The 13,824-nt window shown below is 41.7% G+C and overlaps 1 protein-coding gene across 1 annotated transcript in view; it reads left to right on the top strand.

Annotated features, from left to right (window-relative positions):
* LOC144497372 (metalloprotease TIKI2-like) overlaps positions 1–13,824 on the top strand; it is a 356,280-nt gene that overhangs the window by 17,001 nt on the left and 325,455 nt on the right. The window lies entirely within an intron of this gene.

Here is a 13,824-nt window from a genome sequence, read left to right as displayed (position 1 = left end):
AACAAAAGGCAAAGGGAGTGGAAGGTTGAACCAGAAATGTGGGGCGGCATGGTAGCACAGTGGTTAGCACTGCTGCTTCACAGCTCCAGGGTCCCGGGTTCGATTCCCGGCTCGGGTCACTGTCTGTGTGGAGTTTGCACATTCTCCTCGTGTCTGCGTGGGTTTCCTCCGGGTACTCCGGTTTCCTCCCACCGTCCAAAGATGTGCGGGTTAGGTTGATTGGCCAGGTTAAAAATTGCCCCTTAGTATCCTGAGATGCGTAGGTTAGTGGGATTAGCGGGTAAATATGTGGGGGTAGGGCCTGGGTGGGATTGTGGTCGGTGCAGACTCGATGGGCCGAATGGCCTCCTTCTGCACTGTAGGGTTTCTATGATTCTATGAATAGGCAAAATATTCTGGATGCTGGAATCTGAAACAGAAAATGATGGAAAATCTCAGCAGGTCTGTCAGCATCTGTGGAGAGAGAATAGAGCCAATGTTTCGAGTCTGGATGACCCTTCGTCAGAGCTGAATGGAGCAGTGATGGTTGTAGTAAAGAAACAAAGCATTGGTCCAGAGTAGGTGTTAATAGCAGAATAAATATCAGCTCAGTCTGAAAGCAACACCATGAGAACAAGATACAGACTAGCACTTGAGGGGGAAAAATAAATTCAAAATGGAGGACAAAGTTCATGGTCTGAAGTTTTTGAACTTGATGCAGAGCCCAGAAGGCTGTAAAGTGCCACATGGAAAAGTGAGATGCTGCACATTCACAAGCTGGAGGACTATCACATTTCAATATCACTTCTGTTCCGGGGAAGCGTCATATTGGACTCGAAATGTTAACTCTGTTTTTCTCTCTCCACAAATGATGCCTGACCTGCTGAGTTTTTAGTTTTGTTATTTCTGTTAATATACTGCCTGAAGTTGACCAACCTGGCTTATCTTAATTGGCATCTGCCAGTAGTTCTGATAGCTCTCCCAATAACTTGGATCAAAACACTTGCTACCCAGTTTGGAATGGAATACTTTGGACAAGTAGGTCCCAGCATTGATGCATGGTCAATGCTGAATTTGCTGCTCCTAGCTAGGGTAGCAGGAGGAGGTGCTACAGTTGACCTGGGTATGCCTGGTTTACAGAGAGGGAGGGGAAAATCAGCCTAATATGTATATTCTTAATTCCCATTAAGTGGCTTTGGCTGGGCATGAATGTGTGACTGTCAGGTGGAAATAGGGTGTGCCTCCTTCTTTCTGGTTCAACCTTCACTGCCTTGATTTACACATGAAGAATGGCTCACGCTAATGTAATTGTACTGCCACTTGAGTTGGTGCCCGGAGAGGGGAGAAAATATAGACTATAAAAAATGTGGAAAACAATGAAGCTATTAAATAGGCTTTTTGAATCATGCAAACCAACTAATTGCTGCATTCAATTGAAACCTGCCAACGCAAGGCTATTTAGGACTGGGGCCTAGCTTGGGTGCAGAGACGGGCATTTGTGTTGGTAATAACTGACTGATCCAGCTGAATACTCGTAAACATACGACTGGTTTGCCAGTAAATTTTATGGTTGGATCAAGATTATTATAAACTACAGTTAAAAATAGAAAATTCTTATGTCTGTGCCACAACCCATCCTTCATTCTGCAATTCTGTTTAAACAGAATCTACAGCAACCACTGAGCAAGAATCTACTTTGTGCAAAATGAGTTCAAGTTCTGTGCCATGCTGCTCTTTATACGAAGAATGCAATTAATTAACTAAACATATTTACTTTGCAAACTTTTAAAAAGTGAGTAATTGAGGAACACTTGTGTTTTCAGATGGAAACTTCAGGGTATGTTTTCCCTGTTAATTAATTTTGGCAAAATGTAGATGCATACAGGACAGCCAGCTTTGTACTTAAGTCTAGAATTCAATACTAATGTAGCACAATCAACTTACCAATGCCAATGAATTGGCTTTTTGGAAGTTCAGAACTGGAATGCATTTGTCAGTAGCTCTTTGGAGAGGAACGATAACAAAACGAGAGTAAGGCAGGGGTTTAGGCTGAAGGGAGAAGTGGAGGCAAACTACAGAAAATGTAGACAGTCTGACAGGAGAGAACTAAGTTGCAGATGGCAGGATGAGTCGGAAGGAAAGAACTGAATAATTAGCCTTAAAAAGATTCCAGTAAAATAACTAAGATTTCAGTGGTGTTCTGCTATTTGTACCAGGCTTAACTAGATTCAAGGCATGATTTTTCCAGCAGTTTTACTTTAACTTTGCCACGAACTAATTCATTTTTAATATATAATGCAATTAGTTGGGGAAAGACAGGTTTTTGTTTGGAATTGTATTAAGGCGTTATGCTTTGGTCAAGATTTCTATGCAATATGAGTGAAACAGGTTGTTATCAGTTTCAGTAACTTTTTATGGTTATTTGGAGCTGAAAAATAGTTTAGTCAACGGTTTAAAGTCTAAAATGGATATTTTCTGTGAACTAATGCTGTGTTGAAATGCTGGTAATTCTTCAGTTCCTTGACCTCTCCTGTGACTGACTGCACAGAATATAAATTCTATAACCTCAATTATGATTCCTTTCAATTTCTACCTTTTACCAATTCTAAATATGCAATTGTGCAGCTCAGCACCTCCAGCTCCCAGTTTGAGGTGATCATATCTTATTGCCAAGAGCGGTGTTAATGCTTTTGTCTTTGCACAAGGTGTTCTTTTTGGTGTAAGGTATTAGGAATCTTAACATTGCTCCCGTCCCTGAAGTCCTCACTATAGCGAATGACTGTATGGTACTTTAGAGAAATTATCATTGGCTACCCTTGGGCATGATTTGTTTCTTGGAATAAAATGAAGAGCGATTTTAAGTCCACTCCATTCACAGTTGGAAGAATTTCATTTAAACCCTTAAATCATCTTGCCGAACGTTAAAGTACTGTGGATGCTGGAATGTGAAACAAAAACAGAAAATGCTGGAAAATCTCAGCAGGTCTGACAGCATCTGTGATTCTAACAATATGATGCTGGCAAATGCATTATTGGACAACAAGTTACTTTACACCTTAGTGGATATATAGGGCAGGATTTTCTGGCCGCGCACGCCCCAAGACCTTTGCACGGTCGGTGTCCCGTTCGTTACGATTCCCGTGGCAGGCAGGATGGGAAAATTCTGCCCATAATGTCATTTAAGGAAGCTCTATCAACAATAATCTCCTTCCTTTCAGAATTCGACAGGAAATTTATTTTGACAATCTTATTGTACCAACTGATGATTTTAAAGTAGTTTTTAATAATGACTCTACCCTTCAGATGCTTTTTTTTAAAAATAAGAAGGTATGGGTCTCTCTATTGAAAGGGCTTCCAGATGCTCTGGCTTTTGCTCGCCTGATTAAAAAAATGCTTTTTATGTGCACTCTTTTGACATTTATTAGATATTAGAAACCCACATCCAATTGCCTGAGCTTAGCTACATTCTACAGGCTGGAAGCAGGATATAGTCTATTACCGGAAGAAAGACTCCCAAAAATTACAATGCAAGAGCACATTGTTACAATCACTAATTCTTTAGGGTTCAGTGACCTGGCAGCATGATTTTAATAGAAAGACACATCCGTGTTTTTATTAAATGTGCTTTCCGATCTTTTGGAGTTTTCTTCCCTCCCGATTTGCTCAGTTTGTAACACTTCATTTGAAGCGTCGGTTATAAACCAGCACTTAATTGTTTAACAGAGCAGAATTGCTCCATTATAAAAAACACTTGTTTGATAAGCAAGGTGCAATACCTTTATAAATGTATGTTCATTGCAATAAAGTTACTAAATCACTGTAATTGAGAAGAGTGCAGCAAAGTTGCTCAGCGCAGAGCCAGAACCAGTTTGTAAAGGTCCAGGAACCTTGTGAAACATGTGTTAGTGATTTGTAATGAATGGAGGTTAAACCTTTTAAAATGGTGTTTGCTGTCACATTCTTTGTGCTACATCCTTTGCTTATCTTTTTCTCAACCATGTGGAATTCTCATTTAAGTTCTAAATATGAGAACTATAAAGCTTGTCACTCAGTGAGTAGTATAACACACTTACCTGTCACTAAATCACTGAACAATGATATCACTTTACTGTAAGTGTAGAGCATGTACAATAGGAAGCAGCAGTAATGCTGATAACTCATTGAGCTGCTTTTATTTTCACACTGCACCTGATCCTACTGGAGTGACAGTATTTGCGCAGCATTGTAGTTGTTGGGCTGCAGTTGCACTGCTGCTTGCACTATTGCTAAGGGAGGGTTAATGGACCTTCGCACATGTGTGTTTTAGACATTTGCACAGAGGTCAGCTCACCAGTCCGTAGCTGTGCTGTGTGTTACTAATCGAGATATTGAGAAGATGGCTAATCCTTTTTCAATAGGGGGAAAGTGAATTAACACTTTGATGTCTCGATGAGTAAATATTGAATCCTTGCAGTGCAGAAGGAGGCCATTTAGCCCATCGAATCTGCACTGACTCTCTGATAAAGCATCTTACCCAAGCCTACCCCTGCCCTATCTTCGTAACCCCACACATTTACCATGGCTAATCCATCTAACATACACATCTTGGGACGTTCAGGGACAATTTAGCATGGCCAATCCACCTAACCTGCACATCTTTGGACTGTGGAAGGAAAATGGAGTACCCGGAGGAAACCCATGCAGATGTGGGGAGAATGTGCAGACTCCACGCAGACAGTCATCCAAGACTGGAATCGAACATGTAGCAAATATAGCGTATAAGGTGCAGAAACATAAATATCTGGAAGATTCCAGGCACGATCCCTGGTCTGGACTGAATTACAGTAGGAATGCTGCAGTTTATTCTTCAGCATTCTGGGATGGGTGAGGAAGAAAAATCCAGCACAGTTCCAACCATTGATTGCTAGTGCACAATTGGCTGTTGAATGAGTCTGTCAAAGAACAAAGAACAGTACAGCACAGGAAACAGGCCCTTCGGCCCTCCAAGCCTGTGCCGCTCCTTGGTCCAACTTGACCAATCGTTTGTATCCCTCCATTCCCAGGCTGCTCATGTGACTATTCAGGTAAGCCTTAAATGATGTCAGCGTGTCTGCCTCCACCACCCTATTTGGCAGTTTGCCTCTACCACCCTATTTGTCATTAGACTTGTGTTCAAATATGAAACAGCTATTTGGACAAACAGCCAGCGAGTGGTCTGGAACGATCCTAACAATAAGCAATAAGGGCTTACATTCGATAGCCCCTGAAAATGGGCCTGGAGATGGTGATGTGTGGTTAACCTGTACCTGTTGATTGCAATGTGGGAAATGTGCCAACTTCATACTCTTGCTCATTTCCATTATCTCTACGTCCTAACCATGCTATCGTACTGCACATCAACTGGATTCATCAACCCGGGGCCAATATTAGCAGCAGTTAGCACCGCTTAAAGCCAGCTTGCACTGCTTAAAGGGGAGGTACACTGTGGCTGGAGCAGGTGGCTGGAGTTGTGCTTGAAGAGGATCTGACCTGAGAAAGAATGAAGTCTGGCACAATTGTCAGATGCTGTGCCGGTTGTCTTGCAGAGGAGGCAGAAGGGAGGAAAGATGTCCTGACTCCGCTGAGGAAGAGGAAACTCTCTGCCCTGCGTGGCCATTGTTCATTCTGCATGCCATGCTGGATTCCAATGGGAATGCCTATTAGTGCACCCATGTGTAGGATCAACTGATTTGTGCACAAATCTTAAAGTCAGCAAAGAATTTTTACTACCTGGAACATCACTCTTTGTCGATGTTTGCAATATGAAGCAACCATAGAAAGAACCAAACACTTGGTACAATGGTCGCAAGAGCCAGGATAATTCAAGCAGCAGCTAACCTGTGAGTAGTTGACCTCTTTAAGTAGCACTGGTGGGGTGCCCTTTCAGCTGCTCAGTGTGTGTTCAGCTCTGCAAGGTGAAGGGAGGGTGATAGCTGGTGCATTGAGCTCTAAAAGGACAGCACTGCCATCATTCAGTGTTGCATGCTAATTGATATTGTTCAGTGTGTGCACACTGCAATATGAAATTCAACCCCACAAGTTTGTCCATGCGTCGCAGATGCCATCTTGGAGCTTTAAAGTAGCTTGTCACACCCAAAAAATGGGTGCTAATAAACTCAATTTCTTACCCAACACCTTAAAGAGAGAGGGAAGAAAAGAAGTGAAGAGATTGAATGACCGGTAGCACAGTGGTTAGCATTGCTACCTCCCGGCGTCAGGGACCCGGGTTCGAATCCCGGCTTGGGTGACTGTGTGGAGTTTGCACATTCTGTGTCTGTGTAGGTTTCCTCCGGGTGCCCTGGTTTCCTCCCACACTCCAAAGATGTGCGAGTTAGGTGGATTGGCCATGCTAAATTGTCCCTTAGTGTCAGGGGGACTAGCTAGGGTAAATGCATGGGGCTATGGGGATAGGGCCTGGGTGGGATTGTTGTCAATGCAGACTTGATGGGCCGAATGGCCTCCTTCTGCACTGTCAGATTCTATGATTCTATGACCAATAGTGCAATTAGCTTCAAGACCATTTCTGTAAAAATAAATAAAAGTGAACAGCTTACTGAGGGCAAAGAGATTGGTGCCTGATTGCAGTTTGTGCTGAGACCCCTCCTATAGAACTGCACGTTTTGTCATTCTATGTACAATGGAACGGTGCTGTTGCCAAAGGTGCTTTTTAACAGCTGCAGTACCAACCAGTTGGGAAAATTCTTTCACTCACCTGTTCATGGTTTGCACATTCCTTTTATGTCACATGTGAATAATTTAAATACAAACCAATTTTCATTGAATAACATTCATGGGAACAATATCAGCGGCAATAAAATATCCATTGGTCTTGACACTATGATAGGAGTGATATCAAATTGAGTTTTAGTTGATTTTCTTGCCTTTAAAATACTCCCTTTTAGTGTAATCCTGTGCTGCATTGTCCAGTCTGTCATGTGCACAATGTCTAAAATTAGCTTTATTATTTCCCTCTATAAACAGAATAGGGTGCACATGGGCAGCACGGTGTCACAGTGGTTAGCGCTTATACCTCAAAGCACCAGGCTTCAATTCCGACCTTGGGTGACTGTCTATGTGGAGTTTGCATGTTCTCCCCGTGTTTACATAGGTTTCCTCCGGGTGCTCTGGTTTCCTCCCACACTCTAAAGATGTGTGGGTTAGGTTGATTGGCCATGCTAAATTACCCCTTTGTATCAGGGGGACTAGCAGGGCAAATATGTTGGGTTATGGGAATAAGGCCTGGGTGGAATCGTTGTTGGTGCAGGGTCAATGGCTGAATGGCCTCCTTCTGCACTATAGGGATTCGATGATTTACAATCATTATTAGTCAGTGTAGTGAGCTCAAAGAAGTTGACTTATCACCTAGGACCTTCCTGATGTGTATAATTTAGTCAGTTTCTATGTATTCCTATTGCGCCGTGGAGACCGATTTAGTGAAATTTATTAAAGGAATGATGTCTGCTGTGCTGTTCCATGCTGATGGATGTTCACTTGTACCCCTCAGCTCAGTGGCTCCAGACCTTTAGATCATGGAGGCACAACAGTTGAGTTTGTTTCTGATCCAACATTTTCTGGCAGGGGATAGCAATTAGGAGCTGGAGCTCTGATTGTCACAAAGTACTAAGGACTTTTGGCTTAATGGCAATAAACACACTGGGCCTAGATTGGAGCCAGGATTTTCTGATGCTGATTTAAAAATTTAAATCAGGCAGAGTTTCAGTACACTGGATCTTCATCCATCTTTCTGTCTGGGCAGGGGCATGGATATGGTGCCCTTCACTTGCTGATATTCAAGCAAGCAGAGAACATCCATTCACAACCCTACACATTTGAAATGCATGTCCAAAGTTGTGAGGTAGTGGCAAATATCCATATCCTTTGGTCAATTCTTAAATAACTTTTCATAGAATTTATAGAATCCCTACAGTGCAGAAGGAGCCCATTCGGTCTTTGAATCTGCACCAACTCTCCGAAAGAGCATCTTACCCAGGCCCACCAATTTAGCATGGCCAATCCACCCAACCTGCACATCTTTGGACTGTGGGAGGGAACTGCAGCACCCGGAGAAAATCCACGCAGACACGGGGAGAATGTGCAAACTCCACACAGTCATTCATCCAAGGCCAGGATTGAATCCAGATACCAGGCGCTGTGAGGTAGCAGTGCCACTGTACCGCCCTTTTCTTCATCGATTTTTTGTTGACTGTGAGCTTTTCATATACTTTCATGTCAATGGTTCATTTCTTTCTGGGAACCTGGCTCTGGTGTCAATCAATGAGTTTCCAAATGGAAATTCCTCTATCTGAGACTTGTGGAAGAAAAGGAGAACCAGATCAGGTTGCATTGGAACTAGTGTGAAGCTTGTCGCTAACTACTTGAGCCCGTTACTGCATTGATATCAAAAGCTGTAGGTTCGCGATCAAACTTTGAACCTTCCTCGTTTCTGTTGCTTAAGAAGCATTTTATTTTTATGTGAACATTTTGGATTTTCTTAGAGAAAGATGTAACTATTGAGTGTAAGATCAGTTGAGAGAGCTGCACTATCTCCAAATTTATCACTGATTGGAACTGATTGAAAGCCGTGTGTTTTGTAATTTTTTTCTGTATTCAGATTTTACTTGTATTTGTGGTTTTCCTGATAAATACTTGGATTTTAAAATTCAAAATCAGTTCCACCTGAAAAGTAACATCCACAAATGATGGTGCTTTCAAGATTTGATTCCCCTAAAACGAGGTCAAGATTTGATTCCATGCATTGGGTGCTATTTTGGATACAAGTGGAGTGGAGACTTGTCATGATGAATGAATACTCTGATCACCTTCATTCCATTATTGGTGGAACGATCTTCAGTCCTCAGGGCTGCACCCTATGGAATTCACCTCCTGTGCCTCCCATCAGGAAACTTCTCATAATCCAAACTTCCCTAACTTCTTCCCAATTTCCTGCTCAAACTGCCTGCTGTTGGCATCCTCAGAGCTTTCATTTGTCTCCTGTTCATGAGACCATTCGAAAGGATGTCACAGAGGCGATTGTTATGTTAGAACTGTTTAATACAATGTACGATGTTTTTGTTGTTTTTAAGTCAAGCAACAGTAGATCAAAGTATTTTAAAGCTTGTTTATGGGTGAAGATTTCCTCTGTGTGCTTTGTGGATCATTTTTTACATAAACAAGTGTACAATGTTGTCTCTGGTTGCAAACTAAATCTTCCCCCCGGAGCTATCTGTGTAAAAGTCTCGTGTCTGTTTTGTATCAGTCACACTTCAGGCATCACACTTTGTCACAAGTATAAAAAGGAAAAGGAGGTCTTTCTTTTGACCTGGAGACAGAAAGTTACAAGCAGCTGTCAATCTGCAAATGCTCATCACTGACAGTAATTAACCATTAATTGACCTCAGGATTTACACTAATTAGATCTTGTGTCCTAAAGGAGACAGATGTGGTTAATCACAGAAACAGAATAATACTCTGGATGTTAACATGGGATAATATATACTATTCTAAAAGGCTGTATTATCCAAGTTACCCTGAATATCACTATGGGAGTAGCTAGTAAAGGAGACAAATGAACAAGGATACACTTTTCTACAATTTGGAAAATTCGCCCCTTAGTTTTCACCTGAAGGTTTTTATTTATTGGAATTGAAAAATTCAGGAGCCAGGAAGCAAAACCTGAAAACAAAGGAGTCTGATTCTGATGCTGGGGCCTGCTGCAGTACAAGGAATATTGATGTGCTTTCTGTTAAGGGCTGCAGAATGGATCCAGTCACAACAACCATGTCAAAGTCTCATAAAATGAGTTAATGATGAAATAAATGTCATTCAGTGGCAAAATCATTTCAGATGTGAAGGAGGGGATTTTAATGTGGGGCTGATTTCAGGCAGGCAGATGTGTGGTGAGCATCTATGATGCTCTCCCAAAGCTGAATAGCTCGCTGCCAACCACTTGTACACTCGTACATGGAGAATGACCACTTGGACAATCTATACGAACCATCTAAGATATTGAATGTTTGCCAAGATGTGGATATAATTCAGTTGAGTGTCACTGCGGATTTCCAGTTCTTGCTTCCTATTAGTGCGATTTCTTTATGCGATTGGATGCTGTGGGTAACAGGAATGAGAAAGGGATATTTATAGGAATGAAACAAAAGATGGCTCTCTCCAGCATGGCTGCCATTTCTGCCAATAGCAATCAACAACAACTTATTTTTATATCATACCCTTAATCATAGAATCCTACCGTGCAGAAGGAGGCCATTCGGCCCATTGAGTCTGCACCAACCACAATCCCACCCAGGCCCTATCTCCATAACTCCCATGCATTTACCCTAGCTCGTCCCCCTGACGTGAAGGGGCAATTTAGCATGGCCAATCCACCTAATGTAAAACATCCCTTCACAGAAGCATTATCAAAGACAATTTGATACTGAGCCACCCGAGGAAAAATTAGGGCAGGCGATCAAAAGTTTCTTCCCAGTCGCATATTTAAGAAGCGTCAAAAAGGAAAATTAATAAGAGGGAGAGGTTAAGGGAGGGAACTCCAGAGCTCAGGGCTTAGGCAGCTGAAGCTGCCTGCTAATGGTGGAGCCATTAAAATTGCGGATGCCAGAATTAAAGGGATGCAGATACCTTTCGGGTTGAGAGGATGGAAGAGATGACAGAAACAGGGAAAGATGAGACAATGGAAGGAATTTGAACATGTGGGGAATTTTAAAATACATGTGTTGCCAGAATGGGAGCCAATATAGGTTAGCAAGCACACTGGTAATGGGTGAACTGGCGAATTGGTGCCTGTTAAGATCAGAGCTTTGGATAAGTTCACGTTTACTGACAGTGCAAGGTAGGAGTTTCTTTTAAGAAAAAGTTATGAATCAATGACATTTTTAAAGCTTTGCACACGATCTATTGTTAGCCTAGGGTTCATTGGTTCTGCAGAGTATATCTTTCACTCATGGGATATGGGCATCGCTGGCTGGGTCAACATTTATAGGCCCATCCCTAATTCCCTTGAAATGAGTGGCTTGCTAGGGCAGTTCAGAGAGCATTTAAGAGTCAACCACATTGCTGGAGATCTGGTGTCACATGTGGGCTAAAGCAATGGCAGGTTTTCTTCTTTAAAAGACATGAGTGAACAAGATGGGTTTAAAACAATCAACAATGGCTTCATCTTTAGGCTTTTAATTGAATTCAAATTTCACCATCTGCCGTGGTGGGATTTGAACCCAGGTTCTCAAAGCATTACTCTGGATATCTGGGTTACTAATCTAATGACACAACCACTATGCCACTGCCTCCCCAAAATATAGCATTAGATAGGCATTGAGGGAATGAGGGGCCATGGCGGGTGGTAGAGGTGGTAGCGGGGCATGGCTTACCCATGATCCTAATTTGTATGTTTGTTTTGCACGGGGGCATGTGCAAGGCCTTTTGAACTCACCTTTCAAAAGGATCCCTCATTCAGACTATGGTTCATGACACTTCTGAAGGTCCATGAATCACAAGTCCTTTAAAAGCTGGTTCATGTCCCAGAGTGTTACAGTACAGCAAGAAGCCCTTCGGCCCACTGTGTCAGCTCCAACCATCAGGCACCTTAATCCCATTTTCCAGGATTTTGTCCGAAGCTCTATGAAAATTGTGGTGGACTGGGAGCTGGCCAGGTTCGGAGTGCAGGTTGCAGATTCGTGACTCACCCCAGCCCACACCCTTAAACCTCACTGATGAAAATTAGGGATCGGGAATCTTAAAACTGGGTCCCAGCGACTATTTGTTCACTTCCATGGTGTTTCCCTGACTCCCATAGTCTTTAAGGGAAAACATTTGCTTGTTCTAAATATTTAAATAAGCTCCCTCTGAAAAACATTAATTGTTGTACATGTTATGCTGTGTTGGCATATGTACAGTATTACATATGTGCAGTATTTACAGGATAGAAATGTGTAAGTATGGAAGAACCAGGAACTCTTGACCTTTTGCTTGGATCAGTTGGGCGTGTCTGTCATTTTTTGGCTGTCCCACAGTTTAGACATCAGAGGATTAAAACCACTTCTTCTTTGGATGGCCACATTTTTAAAAATTGCCATTAAAATGGATTTTGTTTAAACTGTTTTCTTTCACACTATCATGAATGGCACAGTGCGAGTGCCAAATCTTATATTGACTTCGGCTTTGCTACTTTAAACAAAATATTTATAGTACAAATGCTTTTTCAGAACTGAAAGTCATGTAAATAATTGACAGCAATGTTCTCGCAGAGCTGTTAACACCTAGTGGGCAATACTTCGCTTTGTTAAACATTCAAGGACTAGTTTCCATCCAGCACACGAAAACAAAAATTAACTTTTTATTGTTTCATGGAGGGTGTTCAATGTATAATTTTTTACTTTGCTTAATGCAAAATTAGTTGTGTTTAATTTTCAGAAACACAGATGGCTTAGACTTTGGAATCGAAAGTACAATTTCTCGATTTATGAACAAGATCAAATGGGAGGCAGACTGTGGGTGGTTGGTGGTGTGTAGTCAATACTGAAGATGACTACAACGATTTACAGAAGGGCATGAGTAAATTTACATTCCACCCATAGAATAAGCAAATAATTGGCAGATGAAGTTCAACACAGTTACATGTGAGGTAGAAAAAATCAGGAGATCACTTGGAAAGTGCTAGTGTAGGTTGGACAGAGGAACAAAAAGATCTTGGAGTACAAATACACCAATCACTGAAAGTTGCACCACAGGTGCATAAAAATGCAAACCAAGCACTTGGCTTTATTTCTAGAGAGATAGAACTGAAAAGGAGGGAAGTTATGCTGAACCTAAACAAAAAATGCTGGAAAAAGGGTCATCCAGACTCGAATCATTGGCTCTATTCTCTCCCCATAGATGCTGTCAGACCTGCTGAGATTTTCCAGCATTTTCTGTTTTCGTTTCAGATTCTAGCAACCACAGTATTTTGCTTTTATCTTATGCTAAACCTATATTGTTTGTTTAGACCAAATTTAGATCACCAAATTATAAAAAGGATGTAGAGGCAGTGGAGAGGGCACAGATTTACAAGGATAATACTAGGAATGAACGGGGAGACATGTCAAGAAAGGACTAACAGGTTTGGGTCTTTTTACTCTTGAATAAAGATGGCTGAGGGGTAACCTAATAAATTTCTTAAACTTATAAAAGGTTTTGATGGATAAAGAGAGAATGTTTCCTTTTGTGGGGAGAATGTAACGAGTGGCCATCAATGTAAGACAGTCACCAAGAAATCTAGTCGGGAATTCAGAAGAAACCTCTTCACTTAAAGAGTGGTAAGAATGTGACACTTTCTGTCATTGGTAGTGGCTGAAGCAAATAGTATAGTTGCATTTGAGGGAGAAGAGAATAGATGGTTACGATGGTGGATTCAGGTGAGAAAGATGGCAGGGCATTCGAGTGGAGCATAAACCCCAGCAGAGACTAGCTGGGCCAGATGGCCTGTTTCTGTATTGTGTATCCAATGTAATAGGAAAAGTTACTGTTGCCCTACAACTCATGCTGATGTTGATTGAATTAAAGTCAGATGTCAGTATTGGTTCTCTGAACTTGGGTCCGTGTACACTTACCTGATTCTAATTTTCTCCTACAAAGTTGTTTGGATCATTCCATATTTGTCCTCAACTCTTAAGAGAGAATCTTAACCCCCAGGATGGACTGGAGAGGGGTAAGGTTTAAAAGTTTTTCAAATGGGAAATCTGACTCCAACTTGATGTTAAAGGTTGTGTGTGTGTTTAGGGTGGGTGCCTAATTTAAATATGATAATCAGGCAGTATTTCTGAAGGTTTGGCTGTGCTTTAC

Source organism: Mustelus asterias, chromosome 8 (genome assembly GCF_964213995.1).
Source record: "Mustelus asterias chromosome 8, sMusAst1.hap1.1, whole genome shotgun sequence".
Taxonomy (NCBI): domain Eukaryota; kingdom Metazoa; phylum Chordata; class Chondrichthyes; order Carcharhiniformes; family Triakidae; genus Mustelus; species Mustelus asterias.
The sequence above is the reverse complement of the archived record's forward strand: the minus strand, read 5'-3'. Positions and strand labels throughout refer to the sequence as shown.